This window comes from Globicephala melas, chromosome 13 (genome assembly GCF_963455315.2).
Source record: "Globicephala melas chromosome 13, mGloMel1.2, whole genome shotgun sequence".
Classification (NCBI taxonomy): Eukaryota; Metazoa; Chordata; class Mammalia; order Artiodactyla; family Delphinidae; genus Globicephala; species Globicephala melas.
The window spans coordinates 40635807-40657368 of record NC_083326.1 but is presented as its reverse complement, the minus strand read 5'-3'; the positions used below and the strand labels follow the sequence as shown (position 1 = coordinate 40657368).

General features: G+C 36.5%; 1 protein-coding gene and 1 pseudogene across 6 annotated transcripts in view; both read right to left on the bottom strand.

The window, feature by feature from the left end:
• Positions 1-21562, bottom strand: part of NOL4 (nucleolar protein 4) — a 395653-nt gene that overhangs the window by 321636 nt on the left and 52455 nt on the right. The gene's annotated exons all lie outside the window — the stretch shown is intronic.
• On the bottom strand, positions 10032-10089 carry LOC115863639 (U6atac minor spliceosomal RNA; annotated as a pseudogene).

Sequence of the window (21562 nt, the reverse complement as noted above, 5' to 3'; positions counted from 1 at the left end):
TTCAACAGGGTGTGCCACCTGAATTTGAAGTAAATAAACAGATTCTGTCATAGGTAAGCAGGGAGGAATAGAAAGATGTTTGTCTTTTACAGAAAATAGATTACACAAAAATTTGTCTATATCCATTTCCCCAAAGTCCATTATCAGAGGTATAACATTTGAACTTGAGCTAATAATAAACATCTATCAATGCAATAATGTCCACTAAAGAAATAGAACAATATTAACTATAGTTTATAAATTTATAATGATCAAGCTGTTACCCCAAAAGGTATGTAATAATTGATATACAAAGTTCTGTTAAGCTTTAAAATAGTCATCTTTGACTTTTTGCACCTCCCACATAATCCATATTAAACTGTTCTCTAATCTGCTGATATCTGCCTGTATCTCTTGCTTGGATTACTTATTCAATTTACTACTTTGTTCTACTTGTTTTATTTCTGATTCTTACAATTCATTCTTCTCAGAGTAGCCAAAAGTATCTTTCTAAAATGAAAATCTGAGACTGCTTATTTAAGTATTATATAGAGATAGATGGGGAGAGAGAGAGAGAACACAAGCATCTTAAATGTATTATTGAGCTCACTCATAAGTACAGGTAATCCTCAAGGACCCAAAAATTAAAATTTAAAAGAAATGGCAAAATGAAGCCAGAGGAGTAAGCTATAACAGAAAACTAAAGCTTAATTTTCTCTGGGAGCAATTGCCTATACCAGGAACCTACAGCTTCTGGGACTGGAGAGAGTGGGGGGAAGAAGAGACTAAACCTTGGATTCTGGCAAAGTAAGGAAAATGAAGCAGATTTCTAAGTGCAAGGAATTAGAGGGAAAGGAATGAATGAACAATGACTGCATTTGGGGAAACATCTGCACATCCAGATTTCGCTTCATCAATTCTCTTTTTAATGTTGTCTAAATTTCTATTGAAACCTTAGAGTTCCTACTTTCTAAATTTGTTTTTTTTCCTCTTTTATTATTTTCTAAATCTTCCTACTCATTTTTACATAACTTCTTTCCCTCTTTAAGTTTAAGAAGATAATAATTCTCCACACTGATAAAAGTCATGAATTCAGAAGTTTAAAAAATATATATATCAAAAAGCATAACTATTTTGAAGTCTCCTCCTAGACACATTGTAGTGAATCTGTAGAACACCACAGAATGATAAAGAAAAAAATGTGAAGACCTTCAAGAAAAAGAGACAGATCATCTACAGAGAGGACAATAGGACTGACAGCACATTTCTCAACAGGAGGTATAATGGAATATAGAAAATAAAATAACCTTTTTAAAAAGAGTTTAAGAGTTAATAGGTCTAAATAAAAATATTTTCAGCTAGAAAATTAAGAAATAACCAACCACTGACTAACTAAAGGAACTTCTAAAGCACTAATTTTAGGGGGAAAAAACACCTGCAGAGGAAAAAACCAACTGACCAGAAAAAGAAATATGGAAAGAAACTAGTGAATTTGGATATAAGCCTAAAAACAACTGGATTTATAAAATAAAGATAAATAATCTTTATATGTTATATATAATATATATTTAGAAGAAATAATTATATAAAAGAACAATAATATTATCTACATTCTGGAGTTCAAAAGACTAAACAAAACAATTGTAATCCATGAAAATATGGTAAGAGTAAAATGACTAGCAGGAAGGTCAAGATGTAGAATTTAATAATTATGCATAATCTTGAATGTAAATGGCAAGCACTAAGACAAATCTAGTGTATAAATTCCAAATTATAAATGGGAAATGTGAATTAAAAAATAATTTAAAATGTCAGTGTAATGGAAAAGGGACATTAAGAAAAGCAAGGTAAATAGAAAACAAAGAATGAGATTTAAAATATACAGACATGTATAAATAATCACAGTATCTTTTAAAAATGAGGAAAAGATATACTGTCAGACATACAAAGCCAAAAGAATTTGGCTAACAGACCTATACTATAAGAAATGTTAATATCCTTCATGGAGAAATGTCTTCCAGGCAGAAAGAAATGATACCAGATGGAAATATGGTTGTATAAAAGGAATGAAGAGCACTAGAATGGTAACCACATGGGTAAATATATTTGAATATTATTCTTATTATGTAAATATCTTTAAAGATCATTGATATCAGAACAAAATAATGTATTATGGGATTTATCACATACCTATAGGAAAAACACTGTTAATATATATTAATAGCATAAATGTCAGGAGTGTACTGAAAGTGTACTATTATAGGCTTCCTGAACTATACAATTTGTATAATTCTTGAAGGCAGACTTTCATTATTTAAAGATGTACACTATAAACTGTACAGCAACCACTAATATTTAATTCAAAAAATGCAGAGAAGAGGGGGAAAAGAACAGACTGGACATATAGAAAGCAAACAGCAAGATGACAGACTTAACCCAAACCACATTAAATATAAATGTTCTTATGAACACCCAATTGAAAGGCAGGCATTGTATTAGAAAAGCAAGACCCAACTATATGCTATTTATAAGAAATGCGTTTTATATCTGACCCTTGAACAAGTGTCTTAACTTCCTCTAGTTCCATCTCCTAATATGTTGCTCTGCAGTAGCTTTGATAAGTAACAGCCCACATTATTAGTGCAGCCTTGTAGCCACCAGAAGAAAGAGAATGGAACTGCAACTTTTTTGAAGACTTAGTCCCAAAGAATGTTCACATTATTTTATCTGTCTAGTAGTTCCCTGGGAGACTCCACTTAACAGTCTGTCTGAAGTTGAATGACTTGGAACTTACCTAATGTGAAAAGCCCTTCCCTCAGGAGCATTTATGGAAAACAATTACAGGAAAATGTTTTACTTTCATAGCTGCCTAAGACAGTGAATAACATCTGGGTCAAGCAATAGACTAAACAAAAGCTTAAAAATAAAAACTATGGGGCTTCCCTGGTGGCAAAGTGATTGAGAGTCCACCTGCTGATGCAGGGGACACGGGTTCATGCCCCGGTCCAGGAAGATCCCACATGCCACAGAGCAGCTGGGCTGGGCCCGTGAGCCATGGCCACTGAGCCTGTGCATCCAGAGCCTGTGCTCCGCAACGGAAGAGGCCACAACAGTGAGAGGCCTGTGTACCGCAAAAAAAAATTTTAAAAATAAATAAATAAAATAAAAACTATGAAATGAGATGTCCATACAGTTTTGAAAGACTCCAACATATTCCCTAGGAATCCAGAAGAACACACACATGTATAGAAATGTGTGCATGCTCAGAGAAGGTCTAAGAAGGACCTAGGTTCTCACCTCTAGCTGACCTTGAGGTTCTGTACACACAGGAAGTAAATGTTAAGAAAGAGCTGTCAGCTACCCAGCTGAGTGTCAAAGGTTTGCCCTAATACACACAGAGAGCCTCTTAGCAAATACTGGGAGATTTCCTGGTTCCAGGAATTTAGGAGCAAAATTTTGTATATTGAAATTATGCTGATAAAAATCCTAACTAGACTGCTATATATTAAGAAATTTTTTAAAAAGAAAGAAATTGATGGTAATCCTCACAGCAACCACTAAGAAAATAACTCAAAAATGTATAGTAAAGGAAACAAAAAGAAAATTAAAATGGTACAAAGCAAATAAGTATTGAATGAAAATAATAAGGAATTAAGAAACAAAAAAATGACATATAGAAAACAAGTAGCAAAGTAGAAGAAATAAGTCCTTCATTATCTCCTCATCAGTAATTACATTAAATGTAAATGGATTAAATACAACAATTAAAAGACAGATACTGGCAAAATGGTTTAACAGAATCATTCAAAAAGACATCTGCAATAGACATACTTCATATTCAGGCACAAACATGCTGAAGGTGAAAGGATGGAAAAAGATATACCATGCAAACAGAAACCAAAAGAGAGGTAAAGAGGCTATATCAATGTTAGACCAAACAGACTTTAAGATAAAAATTATTACTAGAGGCAAAGAATGACACTTTATAATGATAAGATTGACAATCCTTCAAGAATACATAACAATCATTAACATATACATGCTGAACAGAGCCACAAAATACAAGAAGAAAAAACTGACAGAATTAAAGGGTGTAACAGTTCAAAAATAATAGTTGGAGACTTCAATACTCAACTTTCAATAACGCATCAAACTAGACAGAAGATCAGCAAAGAAATAGACAACTTGAACAACATTATAAACCAACTAAACCAGGAATCCCCAACCCCGGGGCCACGGACCAGTACCGGAACCAGGCCACACATTAGAAGGTGAGCAACGGGTGAGCAAGTGAAGCTTCATCTGTATTTACAGCTGCTCCCCATCATTCTCATTACCACCTAAGCTCCACCTCCTGTAAGATCAGCGGTGGCCTTAGATTCTCATAGGAGCACAAACCCTACTATGAAAGGCACATGCAAGGGATCTAGGTTGCATGCTGCTTATGAGAATCTAATGCCTGATGATCTGAGATGGAGCTGAGGTGGTGATGCTAGGCTGGGGAGCGGCTGCAAATACAGATTATTATTAGCATAGAACTAATGTATGGTCTCTTCACAGAGACCATAGTAAATCAATTGTTTGCAAGCTCATATCAAAACTTTATCAGTGAGTGCCAAGTGACAAGCTGCATCTTATGGAGTAGACTGGACATAAGCAACACACTTTGGGTGTCACTGTGTCCCATCACCCCCACATAGGACCATCTAGTTGCAGGAAAACAAGCTCAGGGCTCCCACTGATTCTGCATTATGGTGAGTTGTATAATTATTTCATTATATATTACAGTGTAATAACAATGGAAATAAAGTGCACAATAAGTATAATGCCCTTGAATCATCCCCAAATCATCCCCCCTCAGCTGGTCTGTGGAAAAATTGTCTTCCACAAAACTGGTCCCTGGTGCCAAAAAGTTTGGGGACTACTGAACTAAATCGAACAGGCATCTTTAGAGCCCTCTGCCCAACAACAGCAGAAATACATATTCTTCTCAAGTGCACATGCAACATTCTCCATTATAGGCCATATACTAGCCCCCAAAATAAGTCTCAATAAATTCAAAAGGATTGAAATCATACAAGATATGTTTCTACAACCATGATATAAAGAAATTAGAAATCAATAACAAAGAAGTTTGGAAAGCTCACAAATATGTTAGAAATAAAACAACACACTCTTCAATAACCAATGAGTAAATACTTTGAGATGAAGCAAAACAAAACCATATCAAAATTTAGGGGATACAGAAAAAGAAGTGCTTTGAGGGAGTAAATTTATACAATTTATACCATTTAAATTTATACCATTTATAGTGGTAAAGGCATTTACTACAGTTTAAAAAAGAAAGATCTCAACCTAATTTTCTGTCATAAGAAATTAGAAAAACAGGGCTTCCCTGGTGGCGCAGTGGTTGAGAGTCCACCTGCCGATGCAGGGGACGCAGGTTCGCGCCCCGGTCTGGGAAGATCCCACATGCTGTGGAGCGGCTGGGCCCGTGAGCCATGGCCGCTGAGCCTGTGCGTCCAGAGCCTGTGCTCCACAATGGGAGAGGCCACAACAATGAGAGGCCCACGTACCACACAAAAAAAAAAAAAAAAAAGAAAAACAAAAGCAAGCTAAATGTAAGACATGCAGAAATAGAGTATAGAAAAACGAGAGAAAATCAATGAAAACAAAAATTCATTCATGGAAAATATCAAAAACACTGATAAATCTTTAGCTAGACTAACCAATTACAAAAAGAGAGAAGACTAAAATTACTAAAATAAGGAATTAAAAAGGGAACAGTGCTACCAACCTACATAAAAAGGATTACAAGGGGATAAGCTGCTTACAAAAAAATAGATCATATAGATGAAAGTGGACAAATTACTAGAAAAACACAACCAACCAAAACCGACTCAAGAAAAGGTAGAAAATATGAATAGATACAGAACAGAAAGAGAGATTGAATATCAATTTTTTTTTAAGTTACAACAAATATGGGCCCAGGACCATACAGCCTCACTAATGAATTCTACCAAATGTTTAAAGAAGGATTAATACCATCACTTTATATATATTCCTCCAAAAAAAAGAGGAAATACTTCCCAACTGATTCTCTAAGGTCAGTATCACCCTGATACCAAAAGCATGCAATGACATCACAGTAAGACAAAATTACAGATCAGTATCCCTTACCAATACAGATACAAAAATCTCCAACAAAATAATAGCAAGCTAATTTCAGCAGCATATAAAAAATTATATACACAATGACCACATGGGTTAGTCACAGGAATATAAAGCTGATTCAATCTATAAAAATTAATGTATAAAGAATATTCTTACAAACCAACTGAAAAACTGATAGGATTAGTAAATGAGTTTAGCAAGGTTGCAGGATACAAGAACAATATATAAAAGTTGTGTTTTATACGCTAGCAATGAAAAATCTGAAAATGAAATTACTAAAACAATTCCCTTTGCAACACCATAGAAAACACTTACGAACAAATTTTCGAGAAGAAATTACTTGAACACTGAAAATTTCAAAATACTGTTGAAATAAAGGAGACTTACACACCTATTTTACACAATATTCCAAAATCAACTCTAAATGGATTAAACACTTGAATGTAAGACCTGAAACCATAAAACTCCTAAAAGAAACATAGGCGGTAAGCTCTGTGACAGTGGTCTTCGTAATGATTTATTGGATTCGACACCAAAAACAAAGGCAACAAAAGAAAAAGTAAACAAGTAGGACTATATCAAATTAAAAACCTTCTGCACGGTAAAGAAAACCACCAAGAAAATGAAAGGGCAATTTTAAAGTCTATTTTGTCTAATATGAGAATTGCTACTCCAGCTTTTTTTGATTTCCATTTGCATGGAATCTCTTTTGCCATCCCCTCAATTTTCCATCGTATGTGTCCCTAGGTCTGAAGTGGGTCTCTTGTAGACAGCATATATACGGGTCTTGTTTCTGTATGCATTCAGCCAGTCTATGTCTTTTGGTTGGAGCATTTAATCCATTTACATTTAAGGCAATTTTTGATATGTATGTTCCTATTACCATTTCTTAATTGTTTTGGGTTTGCTATTGTAGGTCTTTTCCTTCTCTTGTGTTTCTTGTCTAGAGAAGTTCCTTTAGCATTTGTTGTAAAGCTGGTTTGGTGGTGCTGAACTGTCTCAGCTTTTGCTTGTCTCTAAAGGTTTTAATTTCTTCATCTACTCTGAATGAGATCCTTGCTGGGTAGAGTAGTCTTGGTTGTAGATTTTCACCTTTCATCACTTTAAATATATTGTGCCACTCCCTTTTGGCTTGCAGAGTTTCTACTGAAAGATCAGCTGTTAACCTTATGGGGATTCTCTTGTATGTTATTTGTTGGTTTTTCCTTGTTGCTTTTAATATTTTTTCTCTGTATTTAATTTTTGATAGTTTGATTAATATGTGTCCTGGCGTGTTTCTCCTTGGATTTATCCTGTATGGGACTCTCTGCACTTCCTGGACTTGATTGAGTATTTCCTTTCCCATATTAGGGAAGTTTTCAACTATAATCTCTTCAAATATTTTCGCAGTCCCTTTCTTTTTGTCTTCTTCTGGGACCCCTATAATTCGAATGTTGGTGCACTTAATGTTGTCCCAGAGGTCTCTGAGACTGTCCTCAAATCATTTCATTCTTTTTTCTTTATTCTGCTCCGCAGTAGTTATTTCCACTCTTTTATCTTCCAGGTCACTTATCTGTTCCTCTGCCTTAGTTATTCTCCTATTGATTCCTTCTAGAGAACTTTTAATTTCATTTATTGTGTTGTTCATGATTGTTTGTTTGCTCTTTAGTTCTTTTAGGTCCTTGTTAAATGTTTCTTGTATTCTCTCCATTCTATTTCCAAGATTTTGCATCATGTTTACTATCATTTCTCTGAATTCTTTTTCCGGTAGACTGCCTATTTCCTCTTCATTTATTTGGTCTGGGTTTTTACCTTGCTCCTTCATCTGCTGTGTGCTTCTCTGTCTTCTCATTTTGCTTATTTTACTGTGTTTGGGTTCTCCTTTTCACAGGCTGTAGGTTCATAGTTCCCACTGTTTTGGTGTCTGCCCCCAGTGGGTAAGGTTGGTTCAGTGGGTTGTGTAGTCTTCCTGGTGGAGGGGACTGGTGCCTGTGTTCTGGTGGATGAGGCTGAATCTTGTCTTTCTGGTGGGCAGGACCACGTCCGGTGGTGTGTTTTGGGGTGTCTGTGACCTCATTATGATTTTAGGCAGCCTCTCTGCTAATGGGTGAGGTTGTGTTCCTGTCTTGTTAGTTGTTTGGTATAGGGTGTCTAGCACTGTAGCTTGATGGTCGTTGGGTGGAGCTGGGTTTTACTCTGAGATGCAGATCACTGGGAGAGCTTTCGCTGTTTGATATTACATAGAACCAGGAGGTCTCCGGTGGACCAATGTTCTGAACTCAGCTCTCCCACCCCAGAGGCTCTGGCCTGACACTGGCCAGGGCACGAAGACCTTGTGAGCCACACGGCTCAGAAGCAAAGGTAGATAAAAAGAAACAAAGAAAAAAATAAAATAAAGTTATTAAAATAAAATTATTAAAAATAAAAAATTTAGGGTTTCCCTGGTGGTGCAGTGGTTGAGAGTCCGCCTGCCGATGCAGGGGACGCGGGTTCATGCCCCGGTCCGGGAAGATCCCACATGCCACGAAGCGGCTGGGCCCGTGAGCCGTGAGCCATGGCCACTGAGCATGCATGTCTGGAGCCTGTGCTCCGCAATGGGAGAGGCCACAACAGTGAGAGGCCCGCGTACTGCAAAATAAAATAAAATAAAATAAAATAATTTAAAAGTAATAAAAAGAAAAGAAAGCAACCAAAGCAAAAAAAAATCCACCAATGATAACAAGTGCTAAAAACTATCCAAAACAAAACAAAACAAAAGTAAAAAACCATGGACAAACAGAACCATAGGACAAATGGTAAAAGCAAACCTATACAGACAAAATCACACAAAGAAGCATACACATACACACTCACAAAAAGGAAAAAAACAAATATATCTATCTATATATTAAAAAAAAAGGAAGAGAGCCACCAAATCAATAAACAAATCTACCAATGATAATAAACTCTAAATACTAAACTAAGATAAACATAAAACCAGCAACAAATTAGATGCAGAAAGCAAACCCCAAGTCTACAGTTGCTCCCAATGTCCACCGCCTCAATTTTGGGATGATTCAATGTCTATTCAGGTATTCCACTGATATAGGGTACGTCTAGTTGATTGTGGAGATTTAATCTGATGATCCTAAGGCTGCTGGGAGAAATTTCCCTTTCTCTTTGTTTGCACAGCTCCTGGGGTTCAGCTTTGGATTTGGCCCTGCCTCTGCATGTAGCTCGCTTGAGGGCATCTGTTCTTCGCTCAGACAGGATGGGGTTAAAGCAACAGCTGATTAGGGGGCTCTGGCTCACTCAGACTGGGGGTAGGGAGGGGTATGGAATGTGGGCCAAGCCTGAGGCAGCAGAGGTCAGCATGACACTGCAACAGCCTGAGGTGCACCGTGTGCTCTCCAGGGGAAGTTGTCCATGGATCATGGGACCCTGGCAGTGGCAGGCTGCACAGGCTCCCAGGAGGCAGGGTGTGGATAGTGACCTGTGCTTGCACACACAGGCTACTTGGTGACTGTAGCAGCAGTGTTAGCATTTTGTGCCTGTCTCTGGCATCCACACTGATAGCTGCGGCTCGCACCAGTCTCTGGCACTCATCTAGGTGGTACTCTGAATCCCCTCTCCTCGCGCACCCAGTAACAATGGTCTCTTGCCTCTTTGGCAGTTCCAGACTTTTTCCTGGACTCCCTCCTGGCTAGCTGTGGTGCATTAGCCCCCTTCAGGCTGTGTTCATGCAGCCAACCCCAGTCCTCTCCCTGGGATTTGACTTCTGAAGCCAGAGACTCGGCTCCCAGCCCCCACCCGCCCCAGCGGGCAGGCAGACAAGCCTCTCAGGCTGGTGAGTGCTGGTCGGCACCAACCCTCTGTCCAGGAATGTCTCCGCTTTGCCCTCTGCATCCCTGTTGCTGTGCAAGCCCTCTTCCATCCTTGTCGAGGGGACTGCTAACCTTTTCTCCTTTTATACAACACCCATGTTCACTGTATTATTCACAATAGCCAAGATATGCAAACAACTTTGTCCATCAATGGATGAACACATAATGAAAATGTGATATATATATATATATATATATATAATGGAATACTATTCAGCCCTGAGAAAGGAGGAAATAGTTTGCAATTTTTTGCAATAATTTGCAACAACACTGATGGACCTTGAGGGCATTATGCTAAGTGAAATAAGCCCTACAGAAAAAGACAAAAACCTCATGGTATCATATGTGGAATCTAAAAAGATAGTCAAAAATCATAGAAACAGAGAGTAGAAAAGTGGTTGGCAGGGAGGCTGCATAAAGGGTACAAACTTTCAGCTATAATATGAATCAGATCTGAAGATCTACTGCAAAACATGGTGACTACAGTTGATGACACTGTACCATATCATTGAAATTTGCTAAGAGAATAGAACTTAAATTTTTTCACCAAAAAAAAAAGAGAAAGCTGATGTATGTGTTAATTATCTAGATGGGAAGAATCTTCTCATCATGTATATCCAATCACCACAGTGTACACTCTAAGTATCTTACAATTTTATATGTCAATTTACCTCATAAAGCTGATTTTAAAAAATACAAATAAATAGACATCCCAAGTTCCAAGATTAGAAGACTTAATATTGGTATGATACCAATATTCCCCAAATTAATCTACAGATTCAACACAATTATATCAAAATTCCAACTCCTTTTTTAAGAGGTACAAACTATTATGTATAAAATAAGCTACAAGGATATATTGTACAACATGGGGAATATAGCTAATATTTTATAATAACTATAAATGGATTATAACCTTGAAAAAGTGTTAATCACTATATTGTACACCTGTAACTTATATAATATTGTACATCAACTATACTTCAACAAAAAAATAAAAGGTTAAAAAAAAGAAACTGGCAAGTTGATCCTAAAATTCATTGGTGATGCAAGACTCAGAAAAACGAAACCCATCTACAAAAAAGAAAGTTAGAGAAGTCACTCTTCTTGATGTCAAGACATACTACAAAAGTGCAATAATCAAGACAGCATGCTACTCCCATAAAGATAGACATATAGATCAATGGAGCAGAATTGAGCACTCATAAGTAAATCATACATCCATAGTCACATGGTTTTTGACAAGGTTGCCCAGACAATTCAATAAAGCAAAGAATAGTTTTTGACAAATGGTGCTAGGACAACTGGATATGCATGTGCAAAAGACTGAACTGGATGCCTCTCTCATACCATATCCAAAATGTAACTCAAAATGAATCAATAACCTAAATGTTAGAGCTAAAGTTATAATATTCTTAGAAGAAAACATAGGTGCAAATCTTTATCACCCTGCTTTAGGTGACAATTTATTAATATGACACCTACAGCATAATCAACCAAAGAAAAGAGAGATAATTTGGACTGTATCAAAACTAAAAATTTTACGTGTTAAAGAACACTATCAAAGAAGTGAAAATCCAAATCACAGAGTGGAAGAAAATATTTGCTCATAATATACTGGATAAGGATATAGTTCCAGAATATATAAAGAAGTCTTAACAGTTCTACAATAAACAGGCAACACGATTTTTAAATGGGCAAAGAACTTGAATAGACATTTCCCTAGAGTAGATATATTGTACAAATGGTCAATAAGCACATGAAATGATGCTCAACATGATTAGTCATTTAGATAAATGCAAACCACAAGATGATACTATTCCATATCCACTAGGATGACTATAATTTTTAAAAATGGGAAATAGCAAGTGTCGGTTAACATGTGGAGAATTTGGAAACCTCAAACGTTGCTGTGTGAATTTAAATGGTAAAGCTATTTTGAAAACAGCTTGGCAGTTCCTAAAATAGTTAGAGTTACCGTATGACCCAGGAATTCCCCTCCTGGGTATAAAACAAAGAGAATTGAATAATATGTCCACACAAAATTTTGTAGACAAACGTTCATAGCAGAATTATTCATGATAGCCAAAAGTAGAAACTACTCAAAGTATCAATCAACTAAAGAATGTATAAACAAAATTTGGCATATCCATACAATGGAATATTACTCATACATAAAAAGAAATGATGTACTAATTCATGCTATGTCATGGTTGAACTTTGAAAACATTACACTAAGTGGAAGAAGGCTGACATAAAGGCCACATATTGTATCATTCCATTTATATAAAATTTCCAGGATAGGCAAATCCATCGAGATAATTAAGTTGATTAGTTTTCAGGGGCTAGGAGGAGGGAGAAATGAAGAGTGAATGCTAATGGATATGAGCAATTATTTTCAGGATGATGAATATATTCTGCAATTATGTAGTGCTGACGGTTGCACAGCCTGGTGAATATACTTAAAACCACTAAATTGTTCATGTTAAAAGGGTGAATTTTATGGTACATAAATTATATCAGTAAAATAGCAATATAAAAATACATTTGTGAATGGTTTCATATCTTCCCCAATTTATTGTAAACTGAGTGCAGAAAGAATAAAGTGTGGAAAGCAACACACCAAAATGTTTAACAGTGACAATTTTGGGGTGGTGGGATTAAGGGTTATTTTTTAAATTTAACTTCCTCTTTCTCATATTTTTAAATAATTCAATTAACCTTATAATCCTAATAAAATGAATTTAATAGAAAACAATAGACATCCATTAGCTGAAAAGCACATAAAATTTAACCCACCCCTCATACTTTATTAACTCAAAATGGATCATATAATAAATGTAAAATGTAAAACTATAAAATGTCTTACTAGAAAACAAAGGAGAATCCCATGACTAGGTAGAATTTGATCCAGGTATGCAAGGTTGGTTAATCAACTAAGGTAATCCATCATGTCAACAAACTTTTAAAAAAGAAAAAAAAAATCACATGATCATATCAATAGATGCAGAAAAAGCTTTTGACAAAAACCAGCACACATTAATGGTAAAAACTTTCAGTAAACTAGGCGTAGAGAGGAGCTTTCTCAACTTGACAAAGACTATTTACAAAAAAACTACAGCTAATGTCATATTTAATGGTGAGAAACTCAAAGTTTTCCCACTGAGAACAAGTACAAGGTAAGGATTTTCCCCCCTCACCACTCCTTTAAACATTGTACCGGAAGTCCTTGCTAATGCTATAAAAGGCAATGAAAGATCTACAGATTGGGAAGGAAGACATAAAACTGTCTTTGTTCACAGATGACATGATAATCTGTGTAGAAAATCTAAAAGAATCAACAACAACAGCAATAAAAACTCCTGGGATTTATAAGCAGTTATAACAAGGGTGCAGGATAAAAGGCTAAATATGCAAAAGTCAACTGATTTTCCATATACTAGCAATGAACAAGTGCATTTGAAATAAAAACAATATCATTTACATTAGCACCAAAAAATAAAATACTTAGATATAAACCTAACAAAATATGTACATGATCTATCCAAGGAAAACTACAAACCTCTGGTGAATAAAATAAAAGAAGAACTATATAAATGGAGAGATATTCTATGTTCCTGGATAGGAAGACTCAGTATTGTCAAGATGTCAGTTCTTCCCAACTTGATCTATGGATTCAAGGCACATCCAGTCAAAATCCCAGCAAATTATTTTATGGATAGCAACAAATTGTTTTAAAGTTTGTGGGAAGAGGCAAATGACCAAGAAGAGCCAACACAACATTGAAGGAGAAAAACAAAGTTGGAGGAATGACACTACCTGATTTCAAGACTTACTATAAAGCTGAAATAATCAAAACATTGTGCTATTGGTAAAAGAATAGACAAACAGAACAATGGAACATAATATAGAGCCCAGAAATACATCCCCATAAATATACCTAACTGATCTTTGGCAAAAGGGCAAAAGTACTAAAATGGAGAACAGACAGTCTTTTTAACAAATGGTGCTGGAACAATTGGACTTTCACATGACGAATCTAGACACAGATCATACACTCTTCACAAAAATTAATTCCAAATTGATCACAGACCTAAATGTAAAATGCAAAGCTATGAAATTCCTAGGAGAAAACCTAGATGGCTTCTGGTATGATGATGCCTTTTTAGATACACCACCATTGGCAGAATCCATGAAGGAAATAATTTATAAACTGGGCTACATTAAGATTTAAAACTTCTTCTCTGCAAAAGAAAATATCAAGAGCATTATAAGCTAAGCCACAGATTGAGAGAAAAGATTTGCAACAGACACATCTGATACAGGACTATTATCCAAAATATACAAAGAACTCTTAAAACTCAACAATAAGAAAAACAACAACTCGATTAAATCATGAGCCAATACCTTAACAGACACCTCACCTAAGAAGATATACTGATGGCAAACAAGCGTATGAAAAGATGCTCTGCATCGTATGTCATCAGGGAAATGCAAACTGAAACAATGAGATACAACTCTACACCTATTAGAATGGCCAAGATCAGAATAATGACAACATCAAATGCTGGCAAGGATACGGAACAACAGAAGCCCTCATTCATCGCTTATAGGAATGCAAAATGGTACAGCCATCTTGGAAGACAGTTTGGCTTTTTCTTACAAAACTAAACGTACTCTTACCTATGATCCAGCAGTAGTACTCCTTGATGTGTACCCATAGGAGTGAAAAATTATGCCCCCACAAAAACACTGTGTGTGGACGTTAATAGATTTGTCCATAATTGCCAAAACTTGGAACCAAGCAAGCTGTCCTTCAGTAGGTGAATGAATAAATAAACTGTGGTACACCAGACAATGAAATACATTCAGCACTAAAAAGGCACGAGCTATCAAGCCGTGAAAAGACATCAGCAGGGGTTAGGGAGTTTAAATGCATATTACTAAGTGAAAGAAGCCAATCTGAAAAGGCTACATACTGTATGATTCCAACCATACGACTTTCTGGAAAAGGCAAAACTATGTACACAATAAAAAGATCAGTGGATGTCAGGGGTTGCGGGAGAGAGATGAATAGAGCAGTGGAAATACTCTGCATGATATTATAATGATGGATATTTGTCATTATACATTTGTCCAAACCCACAGAATGTACAACTCCTAAGTTAAATTATGGACCTTGGGCGATTATGAGGTGTCAATGTAGGTTCACCCCTGGTAAACATTTTTTAAGGACCAAACTGGGGAGTGATACTGATAATGTGGGAGGCTATGAATGTATGGAGGTAGAGAGTAAGTCTTAAAAAAGAGCATATCTGTTCAACCTTAGTTTAAGCAGAGTCCTTCAGCATGATACCAAAATATGATCCATGGAAGAAAAACTGATAAATTAGATATACCAAAATAATACCTGTTCTGTAAAAGATACGGTTTAAAATGTGTAAAGACAAGACACAGACTGGGAGAAAATATTTGCAAATCACATTTTTTTTTTTTTTTTTGCGGTACGCGGGCCTCTCACTGCTGCGGCCTCCCCCATCGCAGAGCACAGGCTCTGGACGCGCAGGCTCAGCGGCCATGGCTCACGGGCCCAGCCACTCCGCGGCATGTGGGATCCTCCCGGACCGGGGCACGAACCCACGTCCCCTGCATCAGCAGGTGGACTCCCAACCACTGCGCCACCATGGAAGCCCCTGCAAATCACATTTTTGACAAAATACTTGGATCTAGGATATACAGTCAACTCTCAAAAACTCAATAATAAGCAAACAAATATCCCAAATTAATAAATGAGTAATGAGCAACCTAAGCGTCCATCGACAGATGAATGGATAAAGAAGATGTGGCACATATATACAATGAAACATTATTCAGCCATAAAAAGAAACGAAATTGAGTTATTTGTAGCGAGGTAGATGGACCTAGAGACTGTCATACAGAGTGAAATAAGTCAGAAAGAGAAAAACAAATACCATATGCTAATGCATATATATGGAAACCAAAAAAAAAAAGGTCTGAAGAACCTAGGGGCAGGACAGGAATAAAGACACAGATGTAGAGAATGGACTTGAGGACACAGGGAGGGGAAGGGTAGGCTGGGACGAAGTGAGAGAGTGGCATGGACATATATACACTACCAAATGTAAAACAGATAGCTAGTGGGAAGCAGCCGCATATCACAGGGAGATCAGCTCGGTGCTTTGTGACCACCTGGAGGGGTGGGATAGGGAGAGTGGGAGGGAGACACAAGAGGGAGGGGATATGGCGATATATGTAAATGTATAGCTGATTTACTTTGTTATAAAGCAGCAACTAACACACCAGTGTAAAGCAATTATACTCCAATAAAGATGTTAAAAAAAAATAAATAAATGAGTAATGATCTAAACAAACACTTCATCAAAGAATATATGTGGATTCAAGGAAACATAGGAAAAGATGCTCAATACCACTACTCATTAGGACAAAGGAAAGTAAAACTACAATGAGATACTACTACATAGCTATTAGAATAACAACAACAACAAAAATCCTGACAACATCAAGTATTAGTTAGGAGTGGAGCAACTGGCACTCTATACTTTGCTAGCAGGAATGCAAATGGTACTGTCACTTTGGAAAACAGTTTGTCAATGTCTTATAAAAGTAAACACACATCTATCATATAACATTGCATTCGCATTCCTAGATACTTATCCAAGAGATAAAAACGTATTCACACCAAAACCTGTACGCAAATGTTTACAGCAACCGTATTCATAATCACCCAAAGTGGAAACCACTCAGATTTCCTTCAATAAAGTAAATGGATAAATTATGGTATATTCACTCAAAGAAATAGTACTCAGAGATTTCTAGGAACAAAGTATTGATTCACACACCATGGATAAGTCTCAATTTCATTTTGCTAAATGAAAGAACCAGAGCCAAAAGTCTACATGTCGTGTGAGGCCACTCATATGATATCATGTAAAAGGCAAAACTACAGGGACAGGGAATGGACCAGTTGTTGCCAGGTGTAGGGGGTGGGGACAGGAGTTGTTTAAAAAGGGAAAGAATGAGGGCGTTTCAGGTGTAATGGAACCATTCTATTTTATGGTTGTGGTGGCAGTTACATAACTCTATGCCTTTGTCAAAACCCAAAGAACTGCATGTCATAAAGAGAATGTTACTCTATGTGAGTAAAATATACAAATAAAAATGAATAAATAATATCTTAGAAGAAAAACAAAATAAGCAATTGGTAAAAGATGAAAAGCATTAAATAATTGTAATCACGCAAAGGAACTCTATCTCAATTCATATACAAGCACATAAGCTTATGTATACATACTAGGCCTGGAGAGAAAAGTAATTTTTGTCTAAACGTTGAACATATTAGCCCTGCCAAGGAATTTAAAGCTTCAACTGAGCTCTTCTAACTGCAAAGAGAAATTCAGAGCTAATTTGAGTAAGTGCTGAATTGTTATGAATAAGAAAATAATTTACATTGTTACTATTATTGTTACCATGACGTTATAATATACAAATTATATATTAAGTATATACAGTATATACATAAATATTATATATAATAGCACATTATAATTATGTTTCTAAGAACGATGTATCAATAAAAAAGATAGAAGATGGGCAAGTAACCAAAAGAGGAATCGAAGAGCACTTATAAGAGGATAACTGACACTTAAGAGTTGCTTGAATTACTATGACACTTCCCCCAAATAATGGTAAACTCTACAACAAAGACAGAGAACATGGAGTGGGGCAGGTGCTACTCAAGGAAGGGACTGAGTTTCACGTTTGAGTGACATCAGTCTGATGATAAAGGAAGAGCCACTAGGGACAGAATAAATAGCAAGAAATCTGAGGAGACAGGGATTCAGATCCAAAGGTGACGTGGAAATAAAAATCCCCTCATTAATTCACAGAAATTTGTGGGAGAGCATTTGACTTTTCAAATTTCATAATGGAGGGAGGCTCAAACCAATCTCTTAGGAGAAGGGAATCTCTAGTTGGCATATGGGTTACATATGGGATATCTGGGAGCAATCAAACTGTTCACTGTCAAATAACTTACAAAAATAAACCACTAGAAATCAAGTGTTTGTATAAATCAAGAAGTGAAGAAGACATATAAGCAATAAATTGGTGAAATTGAAATTGGAGAAACCAGAAGTTAGTATTCAAAGGTAGTAAGTAGAAACTTCTATGAAGCTTATACAGTACCCCAGATTAGGGGTCCAAAATTTTCTTACTCTCCTGTCACCCACTCTCTCACTACACTCACTCTCTATTTTGTCCCTGGTTAAGACTTTCGGTTACCTCACACTCTCCTCTCTTCCCAATTATCAGTCCACTTTTCAGTTTCACTTGCCTCCTTACCCTAGGCCCCCATAGGCAACCATTAAAACACAATGTCTATCTTAAAATCTGGATAATTCTGTCAAGAACTGTGAAGGATCTGAGATTTTCCCCTACTTGCAAGCTAATTCAGCCTGCCACAGTTTCATGGATGGTGGCAGAAGACACAAGACTCCTGCATTAGTGACAAAGGGCCACTGGCCATTATAGGAATAGTAGTAGCCAGAGTACCAACACTTGCATCAGTTCCCCAAGTTACAAGACTCACAGAGCAAAAAGAAAAAGGCCAGTTGTCACCTGCACACATAGTGGGATACATACAGGAAAGAAATCCCGAGCTCAGGGAACCTGAATCTTTTATAATGGGTAGTAAGTCAGCCTAGACCTCGCCCTGGAGGAAGATACCATCTTTATTATACTGAACAGTCAGCAAACCAACCCTTTTTCCCAAGGGGAGACATTATCTTTTTTGTCCAAGCCTGTTCACTCTACAAATATCCTTTAGAGACAGTTCCAAACAAAGGCAGTCAGTGCCTCTACTCACAAGACATGCAGAAATGCTAGCAGCCTTCCAACAGTCCCCAAATTTTCTCTCTTGGTTTGGGGGTCTTATATTTACTCTAGAAATTTATTAAATCACACCCTACAGCATCCTTTATGAAAAAGAATTTCAGGTGGTCCTCACAGACACTCACCTTTATCATTTTCATCTTTTGTCTATATTAGAGATGTCTGACTGCTCACCTCTGATTCGCAGAGAACCAATGATAATCTGCAAAGGATGTCCTCTAAACCCTTACCACATAACTGTCCCTAACTGGACCAAAGTCTCTCTTCCCAAGAAATTGCACTTGAAACAAAAGACTGAGGCAGCCAATACGGTGCCATGTGCAAACTGAAGACACAGAAGATAACTAGCAAAGTCTTACTTTCTAAAAAAGGTAATCTTTAGAGAGCAGAACGGAACAGTCATGCAGTGGGAAGCATTTCCAAGCCACCAGGCAATCCCACAAAGGGGAAGAAAAACAAGCTTTCTTGCTCCAATGAGGCCCAGCTCTATTATCTTCGACTGTGCTCCACGATAATTTCTTGTTTCCCGTGAAGTTCCCTACAATACCCCCAAGTAGTTTTACATTTTCTTTAACTTTTTAGTGTAGGTTTATAGTCTGCACCTATCAATTCTTGAATAACCCTTAAATACAATTTACCTTCCTAAGATCATCAAGCCACTCAAATCGTGGCCCAATCTCCTTCTTCACTAAGGAGATAAAGGTAATTGTCATGAGCTCCTCTTACTCTACCTCCAAAGACCTATAATATCATCTATCTATCTAGAACACATACATGATAGCAATTTTTACTTTACACTGTATGCCTAATATGATGTGACAACCAGCAGTCATTTGATCAAAGAAATTATTTTCCCCTTTGTGTTAAATAGGCTTATAACTAACTTTACAACATGATCAGAAATAAGCATGCTTGTTTTGGCAAAGATATCTTCAGCTCTGAAAAATGTCACTTTACTTTTAGAATCTTTTTAGCCTTTCATGACAAAAACTGATCCGTTTTATTACAAAAAGTGTTATTTTACTCTTTCCCTGAAAGACAGTTTTGACTGCTTTACAAAGAGATCATTATGCTTCCTTTTTTTGGAAATTTAAGCGAAAACTTTCATGATGTCAAGCATTGTTTGATAGTTTCATTATTGCCAGGGTGCCAGGGAAAGAGGGTAAGTAGATACACAGTCAAAATCCAATTTTCAGATGTTTATCATCATATTTTCTATGTAACTCTTCTTTTTGGGCTGCCTGGTGGAAATAATACACTTGTAAATCCACTTATTTTCTCTTCTGTTTACTTTACTGTGAGTTACATTAGTCTCATACTTTGACAAATCATCTTATTTCCCTGGTCCACTTTTGTGAATTCGGGATATAACTCAATAAAATAATATGCAAATTTCACAAATATAAACAATAGCATGAAAGCACCTGACTTTCTCCTGGCTAACCGAATGTTAGCAAAGACCAAGTGAGCAATATTTCCCTCACAGTACCTGAGCAACCAAGGATATAATAGTCATGAACCATTACGGAGAATGCAATTGAGAGTGTATTGAGAAAGTAATCTGATGATGATATCATAATTAATCCTGCATTTCATATTTATTAAAGCTATTTCAAGCAATGTTTCATCCTTTTTCCCCTCTGGACCATTTGATACTCAGCCAGATCGTAAAGTAGGTCAAAGGTTTTGCTTTGAGAAACACTCATCGGTTAGCTACCTGAACGCAAAGATTTTCACCCATTCCTTTGACTACCACACACCTAGACCAGCAGAGAACTAATATATGCCTAATAAAAGGTCACAGTCCTTAATGTGTATATTTCAAATTTTGTCCTTTCCCTTCCTTTGCCTTAACATCCTTTTGACTCCAAGAAGACAACTTTTGTAAGCATGACTTTTCAATCCAGTTTGGCCTCTCTGAATTTCTAACCCTTATTGCTACTTCCCTGCTGGAAAATTTCCACTTATGTGGTAAAAATTATCAAGTTTAATATTTCCAAAACAAACTCATCACTATGTACTACATAACATAAAAAGCGCCTCACACTTCCCCCTGCCACTTGTCACATTATTCCATTAGTAATCGAGGCTCACCTTCTCAGCTTTTTATTTCCTCTTTCTCCCATATCTACTGTCAATATTAAAGCCTTATTATCCTTTTAAAACTTGTTTATTTTATTTATAGTTAGGTTTAAATTACAACTGTAATATGGACTTATTTGAAGAGCTAATACAATCCAAACCTGCATAATAAAAGAGTTGATAGTTCAACCCCAACATCCATGTCCTGCCCCTTCTACACAATCAGGGTTTCAAGATTGTTACGGCACAATGACTATTGTTACTTAATTGATACCCAAATTCATGCCAAGCCTCTTTCCAGTTCTACTGCAACTACCGTAACTCAGGTCTGCTCTATCAAAATGACCATTTTTCATGTTTGAGTCTTTCCACTTCGTCCATAATCTATTCTGCTCACTTCCAACATATAGATCTTAAGATCATGTTCTATTTTGCCACTCTCTAACATAACAAAACAAAAACAGCAACAAAAAACACAGCCAGTTGAATAAACTCTAAACTCCTTATTTTAACATTCAAGGATCTTCTATAGTTGCCAAGGCATAAAATAACAA